Source organism: Pocillopora damicornis, chromosome 11 (genome assembly GCF_964200805.1).
Source record: "Pocillopora damicornis chromosome 11, jaPocDami1.2, whole genome shotgun sequence".
NCBI lineage: Eukaryota > Metazoa > Cnidaria > Anthozoa > Scleractinia > Pocilloporidae > Pocillopora > Pocillopora damicornis.
This window is the reverse complement of record NC_142680.1, coordinates 23423279-23450728: the sequence shown is the minus strand read 5'-3', so window position 1 is coordinate 23450728 and position 27450 is coordinate 23423279. Positions and strand designations below refer to the sequence as shown.

Below are 27450 nucleotides of genomic sequence, written 5' to 3'. Positions count from 1 at the left end.
TTTAGAGTTGTTTTGCGGCTAGGGTTGCCTTGGTTTGTCCATGGTTGTGTAGGGTTTAGTGTTTTATAGCTTTTAGAGGTATTTTGATGTTAGGGTATATCTTAGGGTTAGTTGCGGTTTCGCGGGGTTTAGGTTATTTAGGGTTTAGAGTTATTTCGCGCTTAGGGTTGGCTAGGTTTGCTTACGGTTTGGTAGGGTTTTGGGTTTTTCAGGGTTTAGGTGTTAGGGTTAGGGTTAGGGTTGCGGGTTTGGCGGTTAGGGTATATCTTAGGGTTAGTTTCGCTTGTGTGGGGCTTAGGTTTTTTAGGGTTTAGAGTTGTATCGCGCTTAGGGTTGCCTAGATTTTCTTAGGGTTGGGTAGGGTTTAGGGTTTTACGTTGTTGTGAGGTATTTTGCTTAGGGTATATCTTAGGGTTAGTTACGGTTTTGTGGGGTTTAGGTTTTTAGGTTTTAGAGTTGTTTCACACTTAGGGTTGCCAAGGTTTGCTTACGGTTGGGTCGGGTTTAGGGTTTTATGGCGTCTAGAGGTATTTTGCGGTTAGGGTATATCTTAGGGTTAGTTACGGTTGTGTGGGGTTTAGGTTTTTTAGGGTTTAGAGTTGTTTCGCGCTTTGGGTTGGGTAGGGTTTAGGGTTTTTCGGCGTTTAGAGGTATTTTGCGGTTAGGGTATATCTTTGGGTTAGTTACGGTTGTGTAGGGTTTAGGTTTTTGAGGGTTTAGAGTGGTTTTGCACTCGAGGCTTTTTAGTGTTTATTACGGTTTTTTAGGTTTTAGGGTTTTTTTACGGTTTAGAGTTTTTCGCGGTTAGGATATTACTTAGGGTTAGTTAAGGTTGTGTAGGGTTTAGGTTTTTTGGGGGTTTAGAGTGGTTTCGCGCTTAGGGTTGTTTACGGTTGGGTAGGGTATAGGTTTTTTCAAGGTTTAGAGGTTTCTTGCGGTTAGGGTATTACTTAGGGTTAGTTACGGTTGTGTAGGGTTTAGATTTTTTAGGGTTTAGAGTTGTTTTGCGCTTAGGGTTGTTTAGGGTCGTTAACGGTTGGGTAGGGTTTAGGGTTTTTTAGGGTTTAGAGGGTTTTTGCGCTTAGGGTTAGGGTAAGGGTAAGGGTAAGGGTTTCCTTTTTTTATACCAGGGTTTTTTCTTGAAATAATAACCTTTAATGTCTTTTCTGGAACTTTTTATGCTAGGGTAAATTGTTGTTAATAACATCCCTGATTACTGACTTTTTTACTTGAATTTTTTACTAGATACATTAGTTTTTTTTATAAATGTTTTTAAATATTAACCTTACTTGCCTTACTTGGATAAATCTGAGCTTTAACTGCTTCTTTGGAGATATCTCTGCTTAGTGTTAGGGTTTCGAAATAAAAACCCTAACCGTTTATCTGGGAAATATGTAGGATATAGTTTATTTTTCTTACTGGAACCATTAATTTGAAATTAACTCGACTGAAATAGGACCTTAGCCGCCTCGGTGAGAAATATCTGAGCTTTAACGGTTCTTTTAAACAAATAAATAAAGATAAATGAGATCGGGTGGATTTCCTATAATAAGAACCCTTACCGTATGGTTGGGAAATATGTAGGCTAGGGTGGTTTTTTTTATTGGAACTATTAATTTGAAATGAGTTTTACGAAATAATAAACTTTAGCGGCTGTCTGGGTAAAACCTTTAATTTAGACTACAATGCGCTGCTTTTCTTAATGAGGTTTTTTTTCTTTTCAATATGGCGAATGAAGTTTGGCAAAATTGTTTTTAAAAAGGTCTCATAGTCAGAATTGGAAAAAGAATTTGAATTTGTTTGCGGTTTGGGATTGGGGTTGGGTTCAATTCCTAATCAAGTCAAGGTGGTAGTCGGCTTTCTTGCTGTCATATAAAATCTTTAATTAAACTTTTATTGCTTGATGTTTCACACTTATATTTTGCACTCACTTATTCTATATATAAACCATAACAAATTCTATATATAAACTATAACGGTAACTTTATTAGAATACAACGAAGATTTGCATACAAAAATATAGGCAAGGAATCTTATACTTTGCTATTACTAACTGTATAGCAATTGAATTACATGCTTATCGTTGGCTGGCGATTCAAGCATTGGTTTTTTTTTATTAAGATAATTGTTACATTTTGTACTGGTATAAGTATGCCTTTAAAATAATTCAATTCAGGAAAACTTTTCGAAGTTGTTACGGTTTTTCTATTTCACGAAAAAAGGGTTTTTCAAAAGGCTTTCTCTCAGATATATGCGTTAGTAATTTTTAAATAAGTTGCTTATCATAGCGATTTGGAAAAAGAAAATTTTAAGATTGTTCTGGCTGTTGCAGCTTCTTAGGATATATATTCTTCTGCCTCTTTCCTGATTTTGTAGTCCTCTTCACGTTTGACACTGTGTGTAGATAAAAGGGAGCGATATTAAGTTTGGTTCATTCAAGGTTTCAATACAAAAGTAAACTGTAATTGCTAATATCGAATCGAATTGCACTAAAGATTGAATTAGCAACTATGTTCACAATAACTGGTGCTGGCGTGTTTTTATTATCATAATTATTTAGTTTCGCTCTCCTTTAAACGTATTTGTAATTAAATAAGAGTGTAAAGCTATATTAGGGCATGTCAATTTCTACTTCTAGTTTGAATGGTTTCTTAACTTCGTTTGCTTAATACAGGCTTTGATTATGTTTGATGCAATTGAAAAAAGATATTAATTACTTTACTAATTTCAAATTAAACAAATCTATTATGTGAACAAGAAACATCTGGTTGCCAGCTTCTATTCAGAATGGAACCGCATATTTGTAGTTTGCCTAATAAAGGGCAAGTTTGAAAAGTTCCTCTTTCAACTCGTTTTTTTTTAATTATTTAGTTTAAGGTTGTAGTTTCTATCTATTGTCTAGTTGTAAAAGTAATAAACACATCTACTTACCTTTCACTATCAGCCATCTCATAAGGACTAACGTACTTGGGCAGCGACATGCCAATTTTTTCGAGTCTTGATGAAAACACCACGACGGCATTTCGAGCTTCTGGCAGCTGCTCCTTACAGAAGAAAATCTAGAAATATGTATTTGGGAAAATTTGGCTTTGAATTTACTGCAGAATTGAATATACATGGTTTTAGTTTATAGATTTCATCCTTTAGAAATATTTGTTATTGAAATTTTAATTGGAAAATCTTTTAGTCCTATGCTATGATGTTTTCAGTTTAACTGAGGTTTTCAGATTTTGGTAATTTTTTTTAAGGTAGGCAGTATATTTAGGGAGTAGGAATTTATTCACCACTAACTTTAAGCAGCGGCCTACAAATGGTTTGATTTAAACTATTGCCACAGGAGGTATATCTACTTGATGCACTTTGACATTTTATTTTGTCTAACAGATTTTTGTTTTGTTTTGGTCATTCAATGGTAGATTGAATCATGAATTAGAGATAACACACAAGATGTTTAAACTTATAACAGACTTGTCTAGATCAGAATAAGCGAACTGCTAATAGCTTGGAATTACATAACATGTAAAAGTTTCAAGTTGCTGCTTTACCTTTGAATTATTTGATGGTGGTATGAAAGTTTACACATAATCAAATTGATGCTGCGAGATTTTATCAACTGTTGTTATCATCAGATCTTTGCTGGTCATGTTGTCAATGCCGTGGCACCTGAAGACTCTTTTTCTTTGTTGTCATATTCTCATGAAGTACTCCAGTACTGCTCTACTGATATCCCAGCGTTCGAAATTCAGTCACGAATCACTGGCGACCCTGTGGTTGCTTGTCCTTCCAAAGATCAGCTGATGTCGAAGTAAAACTCGGTCTTGGGAGAAAAAAAACCCCTGGAAAACGTTCAAAACATTGCATCTTTTAATAATATGCATCAAAAATCATAAATACATAAATCATACAAAAATATTACATTTATTAAACTTTTATTTATTTATCAATTTATTTACATATTTATTCATCTTCCTACTTATTCATCATTTCTTTATCTTCTTAGAGATTTAGTTGACAAATGATAACTGTCATTAGTTATCAAGATTTATTGTTTTTTTAGAGGGCACGGTAACGAATCCTGCAATCTGATTGGTTCTTTACCCGGTCAGTATTTTCCTATCTCTGCCCACGGGCCACGGTAACGCTTTCGTGAGTCGCCGTGTTCATCTCAACTTTCGTTGCCATTTTTCATAAATATACCTCGTTTTGCCCGCTGGGCAGTATTTTTAAGCAAACACATCGGTCACTACCTCAAGCCGACTTATGAATCCTCCTTTCTCTCTCTCAAATCAATTTAGTTGACAAAAAAATATTGGTTTCAGAATGAATTTGTATAGGCAATGGTGTCATTACGTCGGTTGACAAGCGGCCTAAAAACCGTCTGCAATTGATTTTAATCATTCACAAAAAGTACTTAGAAAGTTAAAACGTGAGGTATTTGGTTACAGATAAACTGAACAATGGAACTTTCATTCATTTAATGTCTGAATTTTCTCAAACAATTTGTTCGTAGTAAAAGAGCGAGCGAAGTTTTAATTTCAGTTCGACAATAAATATACGCTCTTGGTGAGTCTTTCAAAGTCCGTTCAATTTGGACATTTGGACCATAAATTGCACAACAGAAACTGAAGGAATTTATTGAGAAAAGGCCGCATTAAATCCCCTTGTGTCTCGTTGGAGTGTGCCGTTCGAATTCAGTTTTTGTGGAGGAAAGACCAGATTTACACACGCCGTTGCAGCAAACAAACGAGCAAACTCTCACAACTTCAAAATAAAAAATTTGAATTTACTCAATTACTTTCCTCGCCGTTTACTTAATGAACAGAGGTAAATCTTCGTACATGAATGAATTGTCGATGAGAGTGAATAATACTTTCCGTTATATCATTGATTGTTTTTGAAGAAAACATTGTCGTGACAGTCCTTGCCAAACTAGTTCCGTTGTTTTTCAAATCTTCTTGCGCTTTTTTTTTCTTACGCGCTCTCTAATTGACAGGTGTCAGATTGTGGCAGATACTTGTAAAAATAATGTTTCAAAGTTTGTTTGGAAGCCTTTTAAATCATCTTTATCGTTACGGAAATGAAAATGTTTCGCTGAGGCATCTCTCTTTAATTTGCATCACCGCTATTTTAACTACCATTTACTCACTCAAAAATTGTTCAGTTTATGGAAGATCTTGCCGTATTTACTGCCCTAAATCATTCGGGTTCTTTTGGAAAGAATTTCGTCAAGTTTAAAAAACAATAAATATGTTATTTACCGGCTAAGGGTCGGTCCGTATGGTGAAAAACTGTGACCTCGGTCTTGAAAATGCTGCCCTCGGCCTACGGCCTCGGGCAGTATTTTCAAGACCTCGGTCACAGTTTTTCACCATACGGACCTCCCAGCCGGCAAATAACATATATTTATTTTATAACTTTATTTCAACTTTTTATTTATCAAAATGTTGGTGTATTCTAAGTTATTAGATCAGTGTTAGATCATTTAGAAAAGGCTCTCAACGACAGTATTTGTAGACACTTCGTTGGGCCTATGTGACTGAACTGGACTGCACTGAACTGCACTGAACTTAACTGAATCTGACTTGACTGGGGTCTTTTTCTGAATAGAGCTTTACTCTAAAGGATGGTACCGCACTGCCCTTGGTTGTACTTCTCTAGTCTCAGCTGGAATGCATTGCGGTTGACATTGTACACCAGATTGAAATACACTGCAATGTACCTCAGTTAGCGGGACTGGACTAGACAGCACTACACTGCATTGTTGTAGTTGGCTTATATTGACTTGAGTAGTTCTGGATGGAGATACACTGCAATGTACTTGCATGGATGAGACTTGACTTGAGTAGATGGAACTGGACTGGAGTGAGCGGGACAGGACTGCACTGGACCAGACAGCGATACACTTCACTGCACTGGATTGCTGTTGACTGTGCTTAGCTTCACCAGACTGCTTTACACTGCACTGTCTTGAATTGAACCAGAAATCACCATACAGGATAGCTTGCAAAGCATTAGACTTGACTTGGAAGGGCTGTTCTGGGATGCCCAGAATGCAATGGAGTTAATGGTGTTACACTTGACTTGAATACAAAGACTGCTAACAAAGACTGATAATGTACTAAGGATTTAGAAAAGACCGACCAAATCATAGTTTTTTTGAAGCTAGTGCTAGTCGCATATATTTAAGACAATTTGTGTCTCGAGTATGTGAAATACAACAATAGAAATCATGTAAGTTGTCCTTGAATTGTCCCCTGACTTAATACTTACACTTAATCGTCACGTGTTACCAGTCCCATGGGTTGCTGATTGGATAACTGGGCCTTGTTTGAGAGCATTTCCAACTGATGGTTTTTCTCCTCCGATAACAGAAAACTTTCAGAATACAAGAGAGGATATAAATATTAAACATGTCACCTTGGAAATTATTAAAAATTGACACCAAAGCAACGAGTCGGGAGGCCAACTCACAAATTCTGTAAAAAGAAAATTTCAGATCGTCCAGAACCGAGAATAATTCTTAAAAATGTTTCTACGTTACCTTTGAGGTGTATGATGCCCTACCTCTTCACGAAGTGATCGGGAGTGAGTTACGAGGTCCTTTTGGGAAAAAAAAAAAAAAAAAAAAATCTAACAAAACTGGTTGCAATCAAAATACGCCGGCCTCGCCTCTTTTTAGATGATCTGTAGAGCTTAAGGATATTAATCAGGGTTTTCCTATTAGCGAACCAATCGATTTTACTCAGGTTAGTATCTTAATGCTACAATATTTCTTTACGTACCCAATCACTGATGCACACCTCCCGAAAACCGCCTTATCTTGGGCCGCAAGAATTTTAAAATTTTTTAAGCTCCCAAATTCCCTGTTTATTCTTTCTGTCTAACTTGAGACAACATTAACTACTATACTATAGTGTACAGTACCAATCTATGCTATACTACATTACACCCTACTGTATAGTACTCTGATGCACGTGTAATAATATCACTTTTTTGCCATGAAAACTATTATAAGATGTCACATTCGCGAATTTGAAGGTGATAAGAGCACTTGTTCTCTTTTCAAGTGAAAACTTATGTAAGGGCTATGCTCTATCACCCGTTCATGAGTGCTTTTTTCAGAGGAAGAAAATCTGCTTTGACTAGCTTTTCCATTACTCAGAAATTTTATCGTACCTGTGGCTATGCCCTAGCTTTGGATTCTTCTCGCAGCTGTAGCTTAGATTGTTCTTAAGATCATCTTCTAACGAAGCACTCCACTATTGCTCTACTGATATCCCAGCGTTACAAATTCAGCCACAAATCACTAGAGACCCTTTGATGCCTTGTGTCCTTCCAAAGATCAGCCGATTTCTGGGCTTGGGAGAAAAAATACCTGGAAAACTTTTAAAACGTTCCATTTCGTTTTAATATTCTGCATTAAAAAATCATAAATACATATAATAATGTTATATTTATTTTTTTTATTGGTTTATCAACTTATTTACATATTTTTTCATCTTCCTACTTATTCTTCATTTCTTTATCTTCTTAGGAATTTAGTTGAGAAATGATCACTGTTATTAGTAATTAAGATTATTTCATCACTTTATTTCTATTTTTTATTTTTTTGGTGTATTTTAAGTTATTAGGTATAGTCTGATGAAGCTATCATTTAGAAAAAGCTCTCCACGACAGCATTTCTAGACACTTCATTAGACTGCTGTGACTGGACCAGACTGCGCTGACTGGGACCGGAATGTGGCGTTTTCTGAATGGCACTTTACTCTAATGGGCAGCACCGCACTGCTTTAGGTTGTACTTCACTTGACTCAGCCGGAGTGCGTTGCGCTCGGCATTGCGCTCCAGATTGAAATAAACTGCACTGTACTTCAGTGGGTGGGACTTGACTGGACTGGACAGGACAGGACAGGACAGCACTTCACGGAACTGGCTTGTTGCAGTTGTCTCTTATGGAGTTGGGGTGTTCCGGATGGAAATACATTGCAATGTACTTGCGCGGATGGGACTGGACTGGAGTGAGCGGGACAAGACTGTACTGGACCAGAGAGCACTGCACTTTGCTGCACTGAACGTCTATAGACTATGCTTGACTTCACCAGATTGCATTACACTGCACTGTTTTGGATGAACTGGAAATCTACTTACAGCATAGTTTGCATAGCACTGAACTGGACTTGGAAATACTTTTCTGGATTGCCTAGATTGCAATGGAGTTAATGGTACTACACTTGACTTGAATGCAAAAGACTGCTAGTACAGACTGATAATATTCTAAGGATTTAGAAAAAGTCTTCTAAAACGTTTTCTTTTGAAGGTAATGCTAGTCGCAGATATTTAAGACAATTCGTGTTTCGAGCATATGAAATGTAACAATGGAAATCATGCAAGTTGTTCTTGAATTGTCCCTTAACTTAATACTTACACTTAATCGTTATCTGTGACCAGTCCCATGGGCTGTTGATTGGATAACTAGGCCATGTTTAAAAGCACTACTCATTGATTATCTTTCTCCTTTGGAGAGAGAAAAGTTTCAGAATACAAAAAGGGGTTAAATATTAAACACGTCACCTTGTAAATTATTAAACATTGGCATCAAAGCAACGAGTCGAGAAGCCGCCTCACAAATTCTATAAACAGAAAATCTAAGGTAGTCCAGAACCAAGAATAATTCTCACAAATGTTTCTATGTTACCTTTGAGGTGTCTGATGCCCTACTTCGTTACGATATTATCTGGGGTGAGTTACGAGGTCTTACTGAAAAAAAAAAATAGAAATCTGACAAAACCTGTTGCAATGAAAACATGCCAGCCTTACCTGTATTTACATTATCTGTAGACCTTATAGACCTTATAGTTTTCCTATTAGCAAACCAAACCATCTTACTCGGGTTAGTATCATAACATTTCTTTACATACCTACTCAGTGATGCACAGTTCCCAAAATTGTGCTTATCTTATCTTGTGCTTATCTTCTTATCTTAAACCTCCCAAATCCGTTTTCTATTCTTTCTATTAGAGTTGAGAGAGTATTGACTCCTATTCTATACTATACTATAGTGTACAGTACCAAACTATGCTATACTACATTATACTATACTATACCCTACTGTATAGTTCTTAGAGTCACGTGTAATAATTTCACTTATTTTGCCATAAAAACTGTTATACGATGACATTCTTGAGCAATAATAAAACTTGTACTCTTTTCAACTTAAGACTAATGAAAGGGCTATGCTCTATCACCCCTTCAGAGGTCCTTTTTTTTTAGAGGAAGACGATCTGCTTTGACTAGCTTTTACTTTCATCACTCAGAAATTTCATTGTACCTGTGCTTGTATCCTAGCTTTAGATTCTTCTTGTAGCTGTAGCTTAGCTTGTAGTTGTGATCATCTTCTCATGAATCACTCCAATACTGATATCCCAGTGTTAGAAATTCAGCCACGAATCACTGGGTACCCTTTGGTTGGTTGTGTCCTTTGAAAGATCAGCTGATGTCTCGGTAAAACTACTGGAGTAAACGAGACTAGACTGGACTGGACCAGACAGCAATACACTTCAGTGCACTGGATTGCTATAGACTGCTTGACTTCACCAAACTACATTACACCGCACTGTCTTGGACTGAACTGGAAATCACCATACAGGATGGTTTGCATTGCATTGGACTTAACTTGGAAAGACTATTCTGGATTGCCTAGATTGCAATGGAGTTAATGGTACTACATTTGATTTGAACGCAAAAGACAGCTAACAAAGACTGATAATATACTAAGGGCTAAGAAAAGATCAACTAAATCATGTTTTTGCAAGCTAATGCTAATCACACATATTTAAGACAATGTGTGTTTTCGGTATATGAAATGCAATGATAGTAATAATGTGAGTTGTCCTTGAATTGTCACCCGACTTAATAATTACACTTATTCGTCATGTGACCAGTCCCATATGCAGCTGATCGGACAACTGGGCCTTGATTAAAAGCACCACTTATTGATAGTTTTCCTCCTCTGAAATAAAAAAAACTTAAAATTAAAAAAAGGATTGAAATTACAATTAAAAGTAACGAGTCGCGAAGCCGCCTCACAAATTCTGTAAACAGAAATTTTCCGATAGTCCAGAACCAAGAAAAATTTTTAGAAATTTTTCTATATTACCTTTGAGGTGTCTGATGCCCTACTTCGTTATGTTTAGATCTGGAGTGAGTTACGAGGTTCTGCTAAAAAAAAAAAGAAAGAAAGAAAGAAATCTGACAAAACTTATCGCAATCAAAACATACCGGCCTTACCTCTTTTTAGATGATCTGTAGAGCTAATGGATATTCCATCTTTCTCCAACTGCTCGGTGCAACGCATAAGGGTTTTCCTATCAGCGCACCAACCCATTTAACTCAGGTTAGAATCATAACATAATATTTCTTTGCATACATACTCAGTTATGCATACATACTCAGTTATGTCCTACCTTTGGCTTTTTCTCGCAGCTGTAGCTTAGCTTGTTGTAATGATCATCTTCTCGTCAAGCACTCCAATACTTCTCTATTGATATCCCAGTGTTAAAAATTCAGCCACGAATCACTGGCGACCTTGTGGTTGCTTGTGCTCTTCCAAAGATCAGCTGATGGCTCAATAAAACTGGGTCTCAGGAGAAAAAAATACCTGGAAAACTTTTTAAACGTTGCGATTGCTTTTAACACTCTGCACTAAAAACCATAAATAAGTAAATGATACAATAATATCATAGTTAATAATTTTTTACTTATCTATCAATTTATTTACATATTTATTCATCTTCCTTTTTATCTATCATTTCTCAATCTTCTTAGGAATTTTGTTGAGAAATGATCACTGTTATTAGTTATCAAGATTGATTTCATTTCTTTATTTCATGTTTGTATTCATCAATTCTTTGGTGTTTCTTTATAAAGCTATCATTTAGAAAAATCTCTTCCCCACAGTATTTGTAGATATCTCATTGGGGTGATGTGCCTGGACTGGACTGCATTTACCTAAATTAGACTTGAATGTGGCCTTTTCTGAAAGGCAGTTTACTCTAATGGACGGCACTGCACTTCCCTCATTGTACTTCACTTTACTCAGCAGGACTGCATAGTGCTCGACATTGCGCTCCAGATCCAAATACACTGCACAGTATTTCAGTGGGCGGGACTGCCTGGAGTGGACTGGACAGCGCTGCACCTCACTGGACTGGATTGTTGCAGTTGGCTTTCATGGAGTTGGGCTGTTCCAGATGGAAATACACTGCAATCTACTTGCATGGATGGGACTTTACTTGAGTGGACTGCAGTGAGCGGGACAAGACTGAACTAGACCAGACAGCACTGCCCTGGATTGTTATAGACTGTGCTTGACTACACCAGAGTGCATTACACTGCACTGTCTTGGATTGAACTGGAAATAACCATACACGATAGTTTGCATCGCATTGGACTTAACTTAGAAGGACTATTCTGGATTGTCTAAATTGCAATAAAGTTAATGGTACTACACTTGACTTGAATGCAAAAGACTGCTGATAAAGACTGATAATATACTAAGGATTAAGAAAAGATCAACTAAATCATTTTTTAAGTTAGTGCTAGTAGCACATATTTAAGACAATTTGCGTTTCCAGCATATGAAATGCAACAATGGAAATCGTGTAAGTTGCCTTGAATTGTTCCCTGACTTGATACTTACACTTATTCGTCATGGTGGCCAGTCCAATGGGCAGCTGATTGGATAACAGAGTTTTGATAGTTTTCTCCTCTAAAAACAGAGAACAAAAAAGGATTGAAATATTAAACATGTTACTTGTAAATGATTAAACATTGATATCAAAGCAATGAGTCGCGAAGCCACCTCACAAATTCTGTAAACAGAAAATTTCAGATAGTACAGAGTCAAGAATAATTCTTATAAATGTTTCGATGTTACCTTTGAAGTGTCTGATTCCCTTTTCGTTATGATGTGATCTGGAGCGAGTTACGAGGTCCTGCTGAAAAAAACAAAGCAAAACAAAACAACAAGGAAATCGAACAAAACTTGTTGAAATCCACAATATGATCTGTAGAGCTTATGGGTATTATCTTTTTCTCCAACTGCTCGGTGCAACGCATCAGGGTTTTCCTATCAGCAAAGCAAACCATCTTACTCAGGTTAGTAATATAACTTTGTAATATTTCGTTACATACCTACTCAGTGCTGCACAGCTTCCGAAAACGGGCGTATCTTGAGCAGAACTAATTTTTAAATGTTTTACCTCCCAAATCAGTTTTCTATTCTTTCTATCAAACTTGAGACAACAATAACTCCTATACTTTATTATAGAGTGCAGTACCAAACTATGCTATACTATACTGCAGTATACCCTACTGTATAATATATAGATGCCTGTAAAATAATTTCATTTATTTTGCCATAAAAACTATAACAAGATGTCATATTCTTGAGATTGGATGCGATTAGAACACTCGTTCTCTCTTGAATTTAAGACTAATGTAAGAGCTGTGCTCTATCACTCATTCATAAGTGCTTTTTTTTAGAGGAAGACAATCTTCTTTGACTAGCTTTTACTTCCATTATTTAGAAATTTTACTGTACCTGTGGTTATGTCCTAGTTTTGGATTCTTCTCCTAGCTGTAGCTTATCTTGTTGTTACGATCATTTTCTCATGAAGCACTCCAGTACCACTTTGCTGATATCCCAGCATGACAAATTCAGCCACAAATCACTGGTCATCCTGTGGTTACTTGTGTCTTTGCAAAGTTTAGTTGATGTCTCAGTAAAACTAGGTCTTGGGAGAAAAAAATACCTGGAAAACTTTTAAAACGTTGCAATTGCTTTTAATATTCTGTGTTAGAAATTTTAAATACATAAATCATACAATAATATTAGATTTATCAATCTTTTATTTATTTATCAATTTATTTACATATTTTTTCATCTTCCTACTTATTTATCATTTCTCTATCTTCTTAGGAATTTAGTTGAGAAATGATCACTCTTATTAGTTTTTGAGATTTATTTCATTTCCTCATTTCATTTTTTTATTGATCAATTTTTTCAGGTGTATTTTAAGTTATTAGGTATACTTCCATTAAGCTATCATTTAGAAAAACCTCCCAGGACAGTATTTGTAGAAACTTCATTGGGCTGATGTGACTGGACTGAATTGGACTGGAATGAACTTGACTTTACTGAATTGGACTTGAATGTTGCCCCTTCTGAATGGCACTTTACTCTAGTGGACAGCATCGCACTACCTTCAATCGCACTTCACTTGACTCACCGGGACTGCATTGAGCTAGAAATTACGCGCCAGATTGAAATACACCGCACTGTACTTCAGTGGGCGGGACTGGACTGGACTGGAATGGACTATTGCACTTGGCTCCGGATGGAAATACACTGCAATCTGCTTGCGTGGATGGGACTTCACTTGAGTGGACGGGACTGGACAGTAGTGAGGGCCACAAGACTGGACTGGACTAGACGGCACTGCACTTCACTGCACTGGATTGTTATAGACTGTACTTGACTTCATCAGACTGCATTACACTGCACTGTCTTGGATTAAACTGGAAATCACCATACAGGATAGCTTGCATAGCACTGGACTTAACTTGATAGGACTGTTCTTGATTGCCTAAATTGCAATGGAGTTAATGGTACTACACTTGACTTGAACGCAAAAGACTGTTAATAAAGAAAGATGATATATAGATTTAGCCAAGCCTAAAGGCGGAGCTCGCATTTTTTTCCCCTGCACTTCTCAAGGGCACAACACCTTACCCCGGCCAGGACTAAAACCCGGGTCTTCCCTCTCGGAGCCCAGTGCACTGACCACTGGACTACTGGAAAGTTGTTCGGTCGTACATCCAAATTTTTTCGGCTTGATGGGTTACGAGCTCCGCTAATATACTAAGGATTTAGAAAAGATCAACTAAATCATTTTTTTTTAAAGCTAGTGCTAGACGCGCATGTTTAAGACAATTTGCGTCTCGAGCACATGAAAAGCAACAATGGAAATCATGTTAGTTGTCCTTGAGTTGTCCCCTGACTTAATACTTACACATCATCACCAGTTCCAGAGCTGCTGATTGGATAACTGGGGCTGTTTAAAAGCACTACCCATTGATAGTTTTTCTCCCCTGAAAACAGAAAACTTTCAGAATACAAAAAAGGATTGAAATAGTAGACATGTCACCTTGTAAATTATTAAACACTGATATCAAAGAAATGAGTCGGGAAGCCACCTCACAAATTCTGTAAACAGAACATTTCAGATAGTCCAGTAATTGCTTAGGGTTACCAAGAATAATTCTTACAAATGTTTCTGTTACCTTGGAAGTGTCTGATTCCCTACTTCATTATGATGCAATGAGTTACGAGTCCACGCTGAAAAAAAAAAACCCTAACAACTTGTTGCAATCAAACATGTCGGCCTTACCTCTTATTAGATTGATCCGTAGAGCTTATGGATATCACACTGTAAGTTTTTCTCCGACGTCTCGATTTAACGCATCAGGGTCTTCCTATCAGCAAAGCAACCCATCTTACTCAGGTTAGTGTCATAATATTTCTTTACATACCTACTCAGTGATGCACAGCTCCCGAAAATGGACTTATCTTAAACTGCAATAATTTAAAAATATTTTAACTTCCCAAATCCCTTTTCAATTCTTTCTATCAAAATTGAGACCATATTATCTCCTATACTATACTATACTATACTATACTATACAATAATGTACATTACCAAACTATGCCATACTAAACTCTGCTATATCCCTAGTACATAGTACTTAGGTACATGTGTGATAATTTTACTTAGTTTCAATAAAAACCATAACAAGATGTCATATTCTCGAGTTTGGAAGCGATAAGAACATTTATTTTCCTTTGGATTTAAGACTGATGTAGTAGCTATGCTCTATCACCAATTCATATACGTTTTTGTCAGAGGAAGACAATCTGCTTTGACTAGCTTTTACTTCCTTTACTCAGAAAAGTTTTCGTACCTGTGGTTGTCCGAGCTTTGGATTCTTCTCGCAGCTATGGCTTAGCTTGTTGTTATGATCATCTTCTTATGAAGCACTCCAGTACTGCTCTACTTATATCCCAGTTTCACAAATTCAGCCACAAATCTCTGGCGACCCTGTGGTTGCTGGCGTCTTTTTAAAAGTCAGCTGATGTCCTGGGAAAACTAGGTCTTGGAGAATAAAATATCTCTTAAACATTTAAGACAACGTCACATTTCATTTTAATATTCAGCAAAAATCATAAATACATAAATCATACTATAAAATTATATTTATTCATTGTTTCATTCACTTATCAATTTATTTACATATTTATTCATCTTTTTATTTATTCATCATTTCTTTATCTTCTTAAGTGTTTAATCAAGAAATAGTCACTTTTATTAGTTATTAAGATTTATTTTCTTTTTTTATTTTATTTTTTATTGATAAATTATTTTTTATTACTTAAGTTATACTTTAGGTATATTTTTATTAAGCTATATTTAGAAAAAGCTCTCTACTAGAGAGTATGTAGATGGTCTTTCATATTTTTTTTCCTCCAACTGCTCGATTCGACGAGTCAGGGTTTTCATATCAGCGAACCAACCCATCTTTAAAGCAGATTTGCATCCCAAAATTATAGTTCTTTAATTACCGCCTCGGTGAGAAAATGGGCATATGTTGAGCCGCAGATATACGAAGTTCAAGGGGAAAAAGGTGAAAATTTTCGTTCAGTCCCCGAAAATGGACACAGTGAAGTTTTGCAATCTCAAACCTTAAAGTCGCGTGAACAGTTTGCAGTTGAAAGTGGATGACTGTGGCTAAATTTAAGACAATGACTAAACCCTACCAAAAATGGGCTAACATGCAGTTAACACCTAGATAACTTTTATTCCAGGGCTTTTTTTATTAGCAGATTGGGAAGTTATTGAACCAATCCAGTTTAGGCAATCTTTTCGTGAAGCACTCCTGTCCTGTTCTATCGATAATCCAGCTTTAAATTCAATATTATACTATACTGTACAATGAAGTACTTTTCTGGGAGAAAGACAGTCCGCTTCGAGTAGCCTTTGATCTATTACTCAGAAATTAAATGCACCTGTTATTATGCCCTAGCTTTTAGTTTCTTTTCGCTGATTTAGCTCCCCATGTTGTAATGGCTATCTTTTTATGAAGCAATGCAGTCCTTCTCTGATCCGAACTGAGCCATGAGGTCATGAAGAAAAGAAAAGATTTAAAAAAATTTGTTGCAATCAAAACATGCCGGCCTTACCTCTTTCAGATGACCTGTAGTGCTGATCGACCACGATTTTTTCGTCCAACTGCTCTATGCAACGCATCAGGGTTTTCCTATCAGTGAACGAACCCATCTTACACCGGTTAGTTTCACATTGTTATAATTCTTCACTTACCTTCTCAGTGATGCTAAGCCACTGAAAAGGAGCTCATCTTGAGCTGCAGAAAGTTAAAATGTCTCAAGCTTTTAAATCGAAAAAAAGGCGCGCTCTTCTTCGAGACAACCTTAACTCTTACACTAGACTAAATTATAGTATACTTCAGTCGTGAATCACTAGACATTTAACGTACCTGTGGTTATTTCCTAGCTTTGGATTCTCCTCGCTGTTGTAGCTCAGCTTTTTGTTACGGCTATCTTTTCATGAAGCACTCCAGTCCTGTTTAACTAATACCCCAGCTTGAAATTCAATACTTTATTAAACTATGTATTACTTTTGTAAGAGGAAGACAATCTGCTTCGACTGGCCTCTATTCCATTACTTAAAAATTTAACGTACCTGTGGTTATGTCCTAGCCTCGGATTGTCCTCGCTGTTGTAGCTCAGCTTGTTGTTATTGCAAGCTCTTCCTGGTACACTCCAGACCTGTTCTTCTGATATACCAGCTTTAAGTTCAATTATTTACTATACTATATTATGTAATACTTTTCCAACAGGAAAACAATCTGCTTCGACTAGCCTTTCATCCATACTCAGAAATTTAAGGTACCTGTGGTTATGTCCTTGGTTTGGATTTTCCTCGCTGTTGTAGCTTAGCTTATGGCTATGTCATGGGTATTTTCTTATGAAGGATTCCAGTCCTGCTCTGATCTTGAGCCACGAGGTCCTACAAAAAAGAAAAAAACCAACAAAACTTGTTGTAATCAAAACATGCCGGCCTTACCTCTTTCAGATGACCTGTAGTGCTGAGAAACCATAACTTTTTTACCAACTGCTCTTTTCAACGCCTCAGGCTTTTCCTATCAGCCAACGCACCCATCTTACACAAGTTAGCATCACATTGCTTTAGTTCCTTCTTAGTGATGGAAAGCCGCTAAAAACAAGCTTATCTTGAGCTGCAGAAACTTAGAATGTCTCAAGATCTTAAATCGGAAAAAAGACCTGCTCTTCTTTGATATTAATTCAGGCAAATTTGAGACAACGTTAACTCCTACACTAGACTATACTTCCTTTACTGAGACATTTAACATACCTGTGGTTATGTCCTAGTCTTTGATTCTCCTCGCTGTTATAATTCAGCTTGTTGTTATTTCTATCTTTTCACGAAGCACCCCAGTCCTGTTTTACTAATCTCCCAGCGTTACATTCAATATCTTACTATAGTATACTATGTAGTACTTTTCTAAGAGGAAGACAATCCACTTCGACTAGCCTTTAATCCATTACTACGAAATGTAATGTACCTGTGCTTATGTCCTAGCCTTGGATTCTTCTTGCAGCTGTTGTTTAGCTTGTTGTTATGATTATCCATTCCAGTCCTGCTCTACTGATATCTCAGTGTTGCAAACTCAGCCTGAATCACTAGAGACCCTGAGATTGCCTTTTTCGTTTTTAAAGGTCAGCTGGTGTCTTGGTAAAACTAAGTCTTGTAAGAAAAAATACTTGCAAACCGTCAAGACAACGTGGTGCTATGTTTTAATATTCTGCTAAAACATTTTTAATACATTGACCATACGATAAAATTGTATTCAGTTAATAACGTAAGTATTTCTTAACTTATTTACATATCAATTTATTTACATATCTATTAATCTCCCTATTAATTCATCATTTCTTTAGTTCTTCAAGAATTCATCAATTTTATGAGTTATTGAGATCCATATTTTATTTCTTTTTTTTATCTTTTATTGACTGTCAGTTATTCTTGTTTATTTTTAAGTTATCTGGTATACTTTTATTAAGGTATCATTAGAAAGACCTGTTTACCACAATGTCGTAAGTAGACGCTCTTAATTGTGTTGGTGTGACAACTGAAGACAATACTGGACTGAAATACACTTGTATGGGCTGAAATGTGGGCCTTTCCAAATAGCACTTCACTTGACTGGACGGGCTGCAATGCACTTGGGTGTTCCTAACTTGACTGAGCAGGACTGCGTTGTGCTAGACTCAACGGCACTTAGTTGTTCTCCACTGGATGAAACAGAAATGAGCCGAGGTGTTACGGATTGCACTTCTCTGCACTGCACTTCACTGTACTAGACTCGACTGCTGTTGACTCGTATGGATTTGGGCTATCCTAGATTGAAATGTACTTAGGTGGAAGGGAATGAATGGAATTGGACGGAAACGAATAGATTTGAACAGGACGGAACTGGACCGGAAGTGATGGGACTGGACTGGACGGGACGGGACGGGAACAGACTCCACTTAATGGACTAGACCGGATTAAACTGGACTGGAGTACACATCAGCGGAGTGGACTGGAGCGGACTGAGCCGGACAGCATTTCAGAAGACTGAACTGGACGGCACTGCACCTCACTGGACTGGACTGTCTTTGCTTGAGCTTGACTTCACCAGACTGCACTACACTTACTGCACTACCCTGGATTGAACTGGAAAGTACCATACAGGACAGTCAGTTCACTGCACCTCGCTAGACTGATCTGCACCGAACTGCATTCCACGTTTCCAAATGAAACTGATAAAGACTGTACTGCACTGCACGTGAATGTACTCCATTGGACTAGACCACACAGGATAGCTTTGTACAGCGCTGGAAGTAAGTTAAAAGGATTGTTCTGGATTGCCTAGACTGCAATGGAGTTGATGGCAATACATTAATCTACAGTTGACTTTTATGCAAAAGACAAGACTAATAAAGACGGATAATATACTGATGTTTTGAGAAACGATCAACTAAATAAAAATTATATTATCACGCTAGTTTTAGTTTTAGTTATTCCAGATAATTCATGCCTCTTGAGCATACGAAATATGTAACAATGGATATCGTTTTAGTTGTCCTTAAATTGTCCCATAACTGAATATTTACAGTTAATCGTCATCTGTGACCTTTCTGACGGGCTTCTGATTAGGTCTTGTTTGAAAATACTAGTTTTTATCCGCTTAAAACAGGAAACTGTTAAGAGAAAAAAAGGTGTTGAAATATTAAACACGTCACATAGTGAGTAGTGAAACGTTGTCATTAAACCAATTAATCAGGAAAGCACCTAAAAAGTTCTGTAAACAGAAAATTTCAGATAGTCTAGAAGAAAGAATAATTCTTACAAATGATTACATATTACGTATGAAGCGCTCGATGTCCTACTTGTTTATGATGCGATCCAAAGGTAGCCACGAGGTCATGCTGAAAAAAAAACTTGCTGCAATCAAAACATGCCGGCCTTATCTCTTTCAGATGACCTGTAGCGCTGATCGACCATAACTTTTTCCTCCAACTCCTCTCTGCAACGCATTAGGGTTTTCTTATAAGGCAACAAACCTACCGACGTTACCTCCTCTACTAGACTAAACTAACATCTGCCATACCTGAAGATTTTTTCCTAGCTTTGGATTCTCCTCACCGTTGTAGCTCAGCTTGTTGTTATGGCTCTCTTTTTATGAAGCACTCCAGTCCTGCTCTGATCCGAACTGAGCAACAAGGTCATGCTGAAAAGAAAAATCTGACAAAACTTGTTGCAATGGAAATATGCCGGCCTTACCTCTTTCAGATGACCTGTAGTGCTGATGGACCATAGCTTTTTCCTCCAACTGCTCTCTGCAACGCATCAGGGTTTTCCTATCAGCCAACGAACCCATGTTACACAGGTTTGTATCACAGTATTATAATTCTTTCCCTACCTTCTCAGTAACAGAAAGCCGCTAAAAATGAGCTTCTCTTGAGCTGGAGAAAGCTAAAATGTCTCAAGGTCTAAAATCGAAATAAAGGCTCGCTCTTCTTTTATAGAAATTCTAGCAAGCTCGAGACAACCTTAACTCCTAACACCTGACTAGACTATACCATACCATACTTCCTTTCCTGAGACTTTTAACATACCTGTGGTTATGTCCTAGCCTCGGATTCTCCTCGCTGCTGTTGTTCAGCTTGTTGTTATAGCTATCTTTCCCTGAACCACTCCAGTCCTGTTTTACTGATATACCACCTTAAAATTCAATTCGTAACTACATTACAGTAGGTGGTACTTTTTCTGTCTCGACTAGCCTTTAATCCATTACTCAGAAATTTAACATACCTGTGGTTATATCCTAGCTTTGGATTCTCCTCGCCGTCATAGCTCAGCTTGTGTTTATGGCTCTCTTTTTATGAAGCACTCCAGTCCTGCTCTGATCCGAACTGAGCCATAAAGTCATGCTGAAAAGAAACATCTGACAAAACTTGTTGCAATAAAAACCTGCCGGCCTTACCTCTTTCAGATGACCTGTAGTGCTGATCGACCACAACTTTTTCCTACATCTGCTTTATGCAACGCATCAGGGTTTTACTATCAGCCAACGAACCCATTTACACAGGTTAGTATCACATTGTTATAATTCTTTACTTACCTTCTCAGTGATGAAAAGCCGCGTAAATTGAGCTTGTCTTGAGCTGCAGAAAGTTAAAATGTCTCAAGGTTTTAAATCGAAAAAAAAAAACCCGCTCTTCTCTTATATTAATTCTGGCAAACTCGGGACAACCGTAACTCCTAGATTACACTAGACTAGACTATACGATACTTCCTTTCCTGAGACATTTAACTTACCTGTGGTTATGTCCTAGCCTTGGATTTCCCTCGGTATTGTAGCTCAGCTTGTTGTCATGGCTCTCTTTTCATGAAGAACTCCAGTCCTGCTTTACTGATATCGCAGCTTTAAATTCAATTCTTTACTATATTATACTATGTTGTACTTTTCTAAGACCAAGACAATCCGCTTCAACTAGCCTTTAATCCATTACTCAGAAATTTAACGTACCTGTGGTTATGTCTTAGGTTTGGATTCTCCTCGCTGTTGTAGCTCAACTTGTTGTTATGGCTATCTTCTTATGAAGCACTCCAGTCCTCCTCTTATAATGTCCGTCCTTTAACTTCAATACTATAGTATACTATACTATGTAGCACTTTTTGTAAGAAGACAATCCGCTTCGACTAGCTTTAAATCCATTACTCAAACATATAACCTACCTGTGGTTATGTCCTAGCTTCGGATTCTCCTCGCAGGTGTTGCTCAGCTTGTTGTTATGATTATCTATTCCAGTCCTGCTCAACTGATATCCCAGGGTTGCAAATTCAACCATGAATCACTAGTGACCCTGTGATTGCTTGTGTCTTTCCAAAGGTCAGCTGGTGTCTTGGTAAAACTGAGTCTTGTGAGAAAAAATACTTGCAAACTTTTAAGACATCGTGGTGCTATATTTCAATATTCTGCAAAAATATTATTAATACATTGAGAATACGATAAAATTGTATTTATTTAACAACGTAACTATTTGTGAACTTATTAATATATCAATTTATTTACATATTTATTTATCTCCCTTTTAATTTATCGTTTCTTAAGTTCTTAAAGAATTAATCAATGTTTCAGTGATTGAGATATATTTTATTTCTTTGATTTATTTTTTATTGATTATCAATTATTCTTGTTTACTTTCAGTTATTAGGTATACTTTTATTGAGGTATCATTAAAAACGACCTGTCTACGACAATGCCGTAGGTAGACGCTCTTGACTGTGTTGGTGTGTTAACTGAAGACAGGACTGGAATGAAATACACTTGTATGGGATTCAATGTGGACTTTTTGGAATAGCACTTCACTTGATTGGACGGGCCGCAATACACTTGGTTGTTCCTAGCTTGACTGAGCAGGACTGCGTTGTGCTAGACTCAACGGCAGTTAGTTGTTCTGGACTGAACGGGACGGGACAGGACGGGACTGGGCTGAGCTGTTACGGATTGCACTGCTCTGCACTGCACTGCACTGGACTAGACTCGACTGCTGTTGACTTATATGGACCTGGGCTATGCTGTATTGAAATGCACTTAGCTGGAAGGGAATGAATTAGAATTAGACTGGACGGGACTGGACTGGCGCAGATTCCACGGAATGGACTGGACCGCACGTCAGTGGAGTGGACTGGACTGGACTGAGCCGGACAGCACTTCAGAAGACTGAAATGGACGGCACTGCACTTCACTGGACTGGACTGTCTTAGGCTGAGCTTGACTTCACCAGACTGCACTACACTACACTACCCTGGATTGAACTGGAAAGTACCAAACAGGACAGTCACTGCACCTCGCTAGACTGATCTGCACCGAACTGCATTCCACGTTTCCAAATGAAACTGATAAAGACTGTACTGCACTGTACATGCATGTACTCCACTGAACTAGACCTCACAGGATACATAAGCACAGCACTGGAAATAATTTAAAAGGATTGTTCTGGATTACCTAAACTGCAATGGAGTAGATGGCAATACATTAATCTACACTTGACTTACATGCAAAAAGACTGCTAATGAAGACTGGTAATATAATGTTGTTTTGAGAAAGGATCGATGAAATAAAAAATATGTTATGAAGCTAGTTTCAGTTTCAATTATGTAAGACAATTCGTGTTTTGAGCATAGGAAATATGTAACAATGGGTATCGTGTTAGTTTTCCTTGGTTTGTCCCATAATTGAATACTTACAGTTAATCGTCATCTGTGACCTTTCTGATGGGCTGCTGATTAGGCCTTGTTTGAAAACACTAGTTTTTCTCCACTGAAAAAAGAAAACTGCCAAGAGAAAAAAATGTTGAAATATTAAACATGTCACATTGTGAAACGTTGTCATTAAACCAATTAATCAGGAAACCACCTAAAAAGTTCTGTAAAGAGAAAACTTTAGATAGTCTAGAAAAAGGATAATTTTTACAAATGATTACATATTACCTATGAAGCGCTCGATGTGCTACTTGGTTTTGACGTGATTTGAAGTGAGCCACGAGGTCATGCTGAAAAGAAAAAATCTAACAACTTGTTGCAATTAAAACATGCCAGCCTTACCTCTTTCAGATGACCTGTAGTTCTGAACGGCCATAACTTTCTCCTACAACTGCTTCATGCAACGCATCAGGGTTTTGCTATCAGCCAACGAACCCATCTTACAAAGGTTAGTATCACATTGCTATAATTCTTTACTTACCTTCTCAGTGATGCTAAGCCGCTGAAAATGAGCTTGTCTTGAGCTGCAGAAAGTTAAAATGTCTGAAGCTCTTAAACTGAAAAAGGGCCCGCTCTTCTTTTCTATGAATTCTGGCAGACTCGAGACAACCTTAACTCCTACACTAGACTAAACTTTTTTTATCGAGACGTTTAACACCTGTGGTTATGTCCTAGCTTTGGATTCTCCTTTCTGTTTTAACTCAGCCTGTTGTTATAGCTCTCTTTTCATAAAGCACTCCAGTCCTACTCCAATCCGAACTGAGCCACGAGGTCATGCTGAAAATCTAACAAAACTTGTTGCAATCAAAACATGCGGGCCTTACCTCTTTCAATTGACCTGTAGTGCTGATCGACCATAACTTTTTCCTCCAACTGCTTTAGGCAACGCATCAGGGTTTTCCTATCAGTGAGCGAAGCCATCTTACACAGGTTAGTATCAAATTGTTATGATTATTTACTTACCTTCACAATGATGCATAGTCGCTGAAATGAGCTTATCATGAGTTGCAGAAAGTTAAATGTCTCAAGCTTTAAAATGGAAAAAAGGCTCGCTCTTTTATATGAATTCTGGCAAACTCGAGACAACCTTAACTCCTACACTAGACTAGACTAGACTATACTTCCTTTACTGAGACATTTAACATACCTGTGGTTATGTCCTAGCTTTGGATTCTCCTCTCTGTTGTAGCTCAGCTTATTGTTATGGCTCTCTTTTTATGAAGCACTCCAGTCCTTTTCTACTGACATCCCAGCTTTAAATTCAATATTTTACTATACTATACTATGTAGCACTTTTTTAAGAGTTAGACAAACCCCTTCGACCAGCCTTTAAATTTTTACTCAGAAATTAAACGTACCTGTGGTTATGTCCTAGCTTTGGATTTTCCTCGCTGTTGTAGCTCAGCTTGTTGTGATGACTATCTTCTAACGAAGCAATCTAGTCCTCCTCTACCTATATCTGTGCTTTAACCTTAATACTATACCACAATATGTAGTACTTTTTGTAAGAGGAAGACAATCCGCTTCGAGTAACCTTTAATTCATTACTCAGAAATTTAACGTACCTCTGGTTATGTCCTAGCGTTGGATTTTCCTCGCAGCTGGTTCTCAGCTTGTTGTTATGATTATCCATTCCAGTCCTGCTCTACTGATATCCCAGTGTTGCAAATTCAGCCTGAATCATTAGCGACCCTGTGGTTGCCTTTGTCTTTCTAAAGGTCAGCTGATGTCTTGGTAAAACTTAGTCTTGTGAGAAAAGATACTTGCAAACCTCCAAGATGACGTGATACTGTATTTTAATATTCTGCAAAAAGATTGTTACTACATTGACTATACGATAAAATTTTATTTATTTAACAACGTAAATATTTCTCAACCTATTTATATATCAATTTATTTACATATTTATTGATCTCCCTATTAATTCATCATTTCTTTAGTTCTTCAAGAATTAATCAATGTTTTCAGTTATTGAGATATATTTATTTCTTTATTTTATATTTTATTGATTATCAGTTATTTTTATTTGTTTTTAAGTTATTAGGGAACACTTTTATTAAAAGTAAAGCCCAAGTGGCCTAAGGTATCATTAAAGAAGACCTTTCTACGACAATGTAAATAGACGATCTTCCTTGTGTTGGTGTGACAACTGAAGATAACACTGGACTGAAATACACCTAAATGGGCTTAAATGTGGGCTTTTTGGAATAGCACTTCACTTGATTGGACGGGCCGCAATGCAGTTGGTTGTTCCTAGCTTGACTGAGCAGGACTGCGTTGTCGTAGACTCGGCGGCAATTAGTTGTTCTGGACTGGACAGGATGGGACTGGGCTGAGCTGTTAGGGATTGCACTGCTCTGCACTTCACTTCACTGGACTAGACTCGACTGCTATTGACTTATTTGGACCTGGGCTATGCTGGATTGAAATGTACTTAGCTGGAAGGGAGTGATTGGAATTGGATGGGAACGAACAGTATTGGACTAGACGGGCGCAGAATCCACTGAATGAACTGGACCGCACGTCAGTGGAGTGGACTGGACTGGACTGAGTCGGACCGCACTTCAGAAGACTGAAATGGACGGCACTGCACTTCACTGAACTGGACTGTCTTAGGCTGAGCTTGACTTCACCAGACTGCACTACACTGCACTATCCTGGATTGGACTGGAACGTACCATACAAAACAGTCACTGCACCTCGCTAGACTGATCTGCACCGAACTGCATTCCACGTTTCCAAATGAAACTGATTGACTGTAGTTTGAATAATAATTAAGCCTTGTTTGAAAACACTAGTTTTTCTCCACTGAAAAAAGAAAACTGCCAAGAGAAAAGAAATGTTGAAATATTAAACATGTCACATTGTGAAACGTTGTCATTAAACCAATTAATCAGGAAACCACCTAAAAAGTTCTGCAAACAGAAAATTTCAGATAGTCTAGAGGAGAGAATAGTTCTTACAAATGATAACATATTACCTATGAAGCGCTCGATGTGTTTCTTGTTTATGACGTGGTCCAAAGTGAGCCACGAGGTCCTACTAAAAAGAAAAAATCTCAGAAAACTTGTTGTAATCAAAACATGCCGGCCTTACCTCTTTCAGATGACCTGTAGTGCTGATCGGCCATAACATTTTCCTACAACTGCTCTATGCAACGTATCAGGGTTTTCCTATCAGTAAACGAACCCATCTTACACAGGTTAGTATCGCATTGTTATAGTTCTTTACTTACCTTCTCAGTGATGCAAAGACGCTGAAAATGGGCTTATCTTTAGCTGCAGCAAGTTAAAATGTCTCGAGCTCTTAAATTAAAGAAAAGGCCCGCTGTTCTTTTATATTAATTCTGGTAAACTGGAGACGACGCTAGCTCCTACAGTAGACTGGACTAAAGTATACTATACATCCATTACTCAGCAATTTAACATACCTGTAGTTATGTCCTAGCTTTAGATTCTCCTCGCTGTTGTAGCTCAGCTTGTTGTTACGGTCATCTTTTCGTGAAGCACTCCAGCTCTGTTCTATCGATAATCCACCTTTATATTTAATACTATATTAAACTGTGTAGTACTTTTCTAAGAGAAAGGCAATCCGCTTCGAGTAGTTTTTAATCCATTACTCAGCAATTACATGTACCTGTTATTATGTCCCAGCTCTTAGTCTCTTTTCGCTGTTGTAGCTCACTATGTTGTAATGGCTATCTTTTTATTCAGTCCTTCTCTGCTCCGAACTGAGCTACGAGGTCATGGAGAAAAGAAAAGATTTTAAAAAATTTGTTGCGATGAAAACATGCCGGCCTTACCTCTTTCAGATGACCGGTAGTGCTGATCGACCACGACTTTTTCCTTCAACTGCTCTATGCAACGCATCTTTCAAAGATTAGTATCGCAGTATAATAATTCTTTACCTACCTTCTCAGTGATGGAAAGCCGTTGAAAATGAGCTCATCTTGAGCTGCAGAAAGTTAAATTGTCTGAAGCTCTTAAATCGAGAAAAAGGCGCCCTCTTCCTTTATATTATATCTGGCAAACTCAAGACAACCTTATCTCTTACACTAGACTAGACTAGACTATACTTCCTTTACTGAGACATTTAACTTACCTATGGTTATTGTCCTAGCCTTGGATTCTCCTCACTGTCGTAGCTCAGCTTTTTGCTATGGCTATCTTTTCATGAAGCGCTCCAACCTTGTTTTACTGATATCCTAGATTTACATTCAATTGTTAACTATACTATGTTATGTAGTACTTTTCTGCTTCGACTAGCCTTTAATCCATTACTCAGAAATTAAATACACCTGTGGCTATGTCCTAGCTTTGGATTCTTCTTGCGGTTGTAGCTTAGCTTGTGGTTGTGGCTATCTTTTAATGAAGCACTCCAGTCCTGCTCTGATCCGAACTGAGCCACGCAGTCATGCTGAAAAGAAAAAATCTAACAAAACTTGTTGCAATCAAAATCTGCCGGCCCTACCTCTTTC

At 37.5% G+C, this 27450-nt stretch overlaps 3 long non-coding RNA genes across 8 annotated transcripts in view; all 3 read right to left on the bottom strand.

Moving 5' to 3' along the window:
• LOC149038339 (uncharacterized) overlaps positions 1-4044 on the bottom strand; it is a 4149-nt gene extending 105 nt beyond the window's left edge. Inside the window, exons 1-3 of the long non-coding RNA XR_016180823.1 lie at positions 3546-4044; positions 2932-3059; positions 1-2394 (exon numbers count right to left, since the gene is read on the bottom strand). The exon at positions 1-2394 is cut by the window's left edge and continues 105 nt beyond it. This is a non-coding gene — a long non-coding RNA (uncharacterized LOC149038339). The remainder of the gene's footprint in view (positions 2395-2931; positions 3060-3545) is intronic.
• A 1361-nt stretch (positions 4045-5405) lies between these two features.
• Positions 5406-11754, bottom strand: LOC149038338 (uncharacterized). 4 transcript variants are annotated; one of them, XR_016180827.1, is made up of 6 exons: positions 11699-11754; positions 9329-11410; positions 8426-8757; positions 7177-7358; positions 6565-6600; positions 5406-6375 (listed from the first exon to the last, which is right to left on the bottom strand). It is a non-coding gene; the product is annotated as an uncharacterized LOC149038338 (long non-coding RNA). The 4 variants fall into 4 exon arrangements; XR_016180825.1 differs by having other exon boundaries at positions 7177-8757; positions 9329-10009; positions 10157-11410; XR_016180826.1 differs by having other exon boundaries at positions 7177-8757; positions 9329-10364; positions 10464-11410.
• Positions 11755-11958: 204 nt separating this feature from the next.
• LOC149038337 (uncharacterized) lies at positions 11959-26750 on the bottom strand. Of its 3 annotated transcripts, none has more exons than XR_016180905.1 (5): positions 26404-26750; positions 15022-21625; positions 14451-14535; positions 14073-14151; positions 11959-13646 (listed from the first exon to the last, which is right to left on the bottom strand). It is a non-coding gene; the product is annotated as an uncharacterized LOC149038337 (long non-coding RNA). The 3 variants fall into 3 exon arrangements; XR_016180906.1 differs by lacking the exon at positions 26404-26750 and having other exon boundaries at positions 15022-15158; positions 16298-21750; XR_016180904.1 differs by lacking the exon at positions 26404-26750 and having other exon boundaries at positions 15022-21750.
• Positions 26751-27450: the final 700 nt, after the last annotated feature.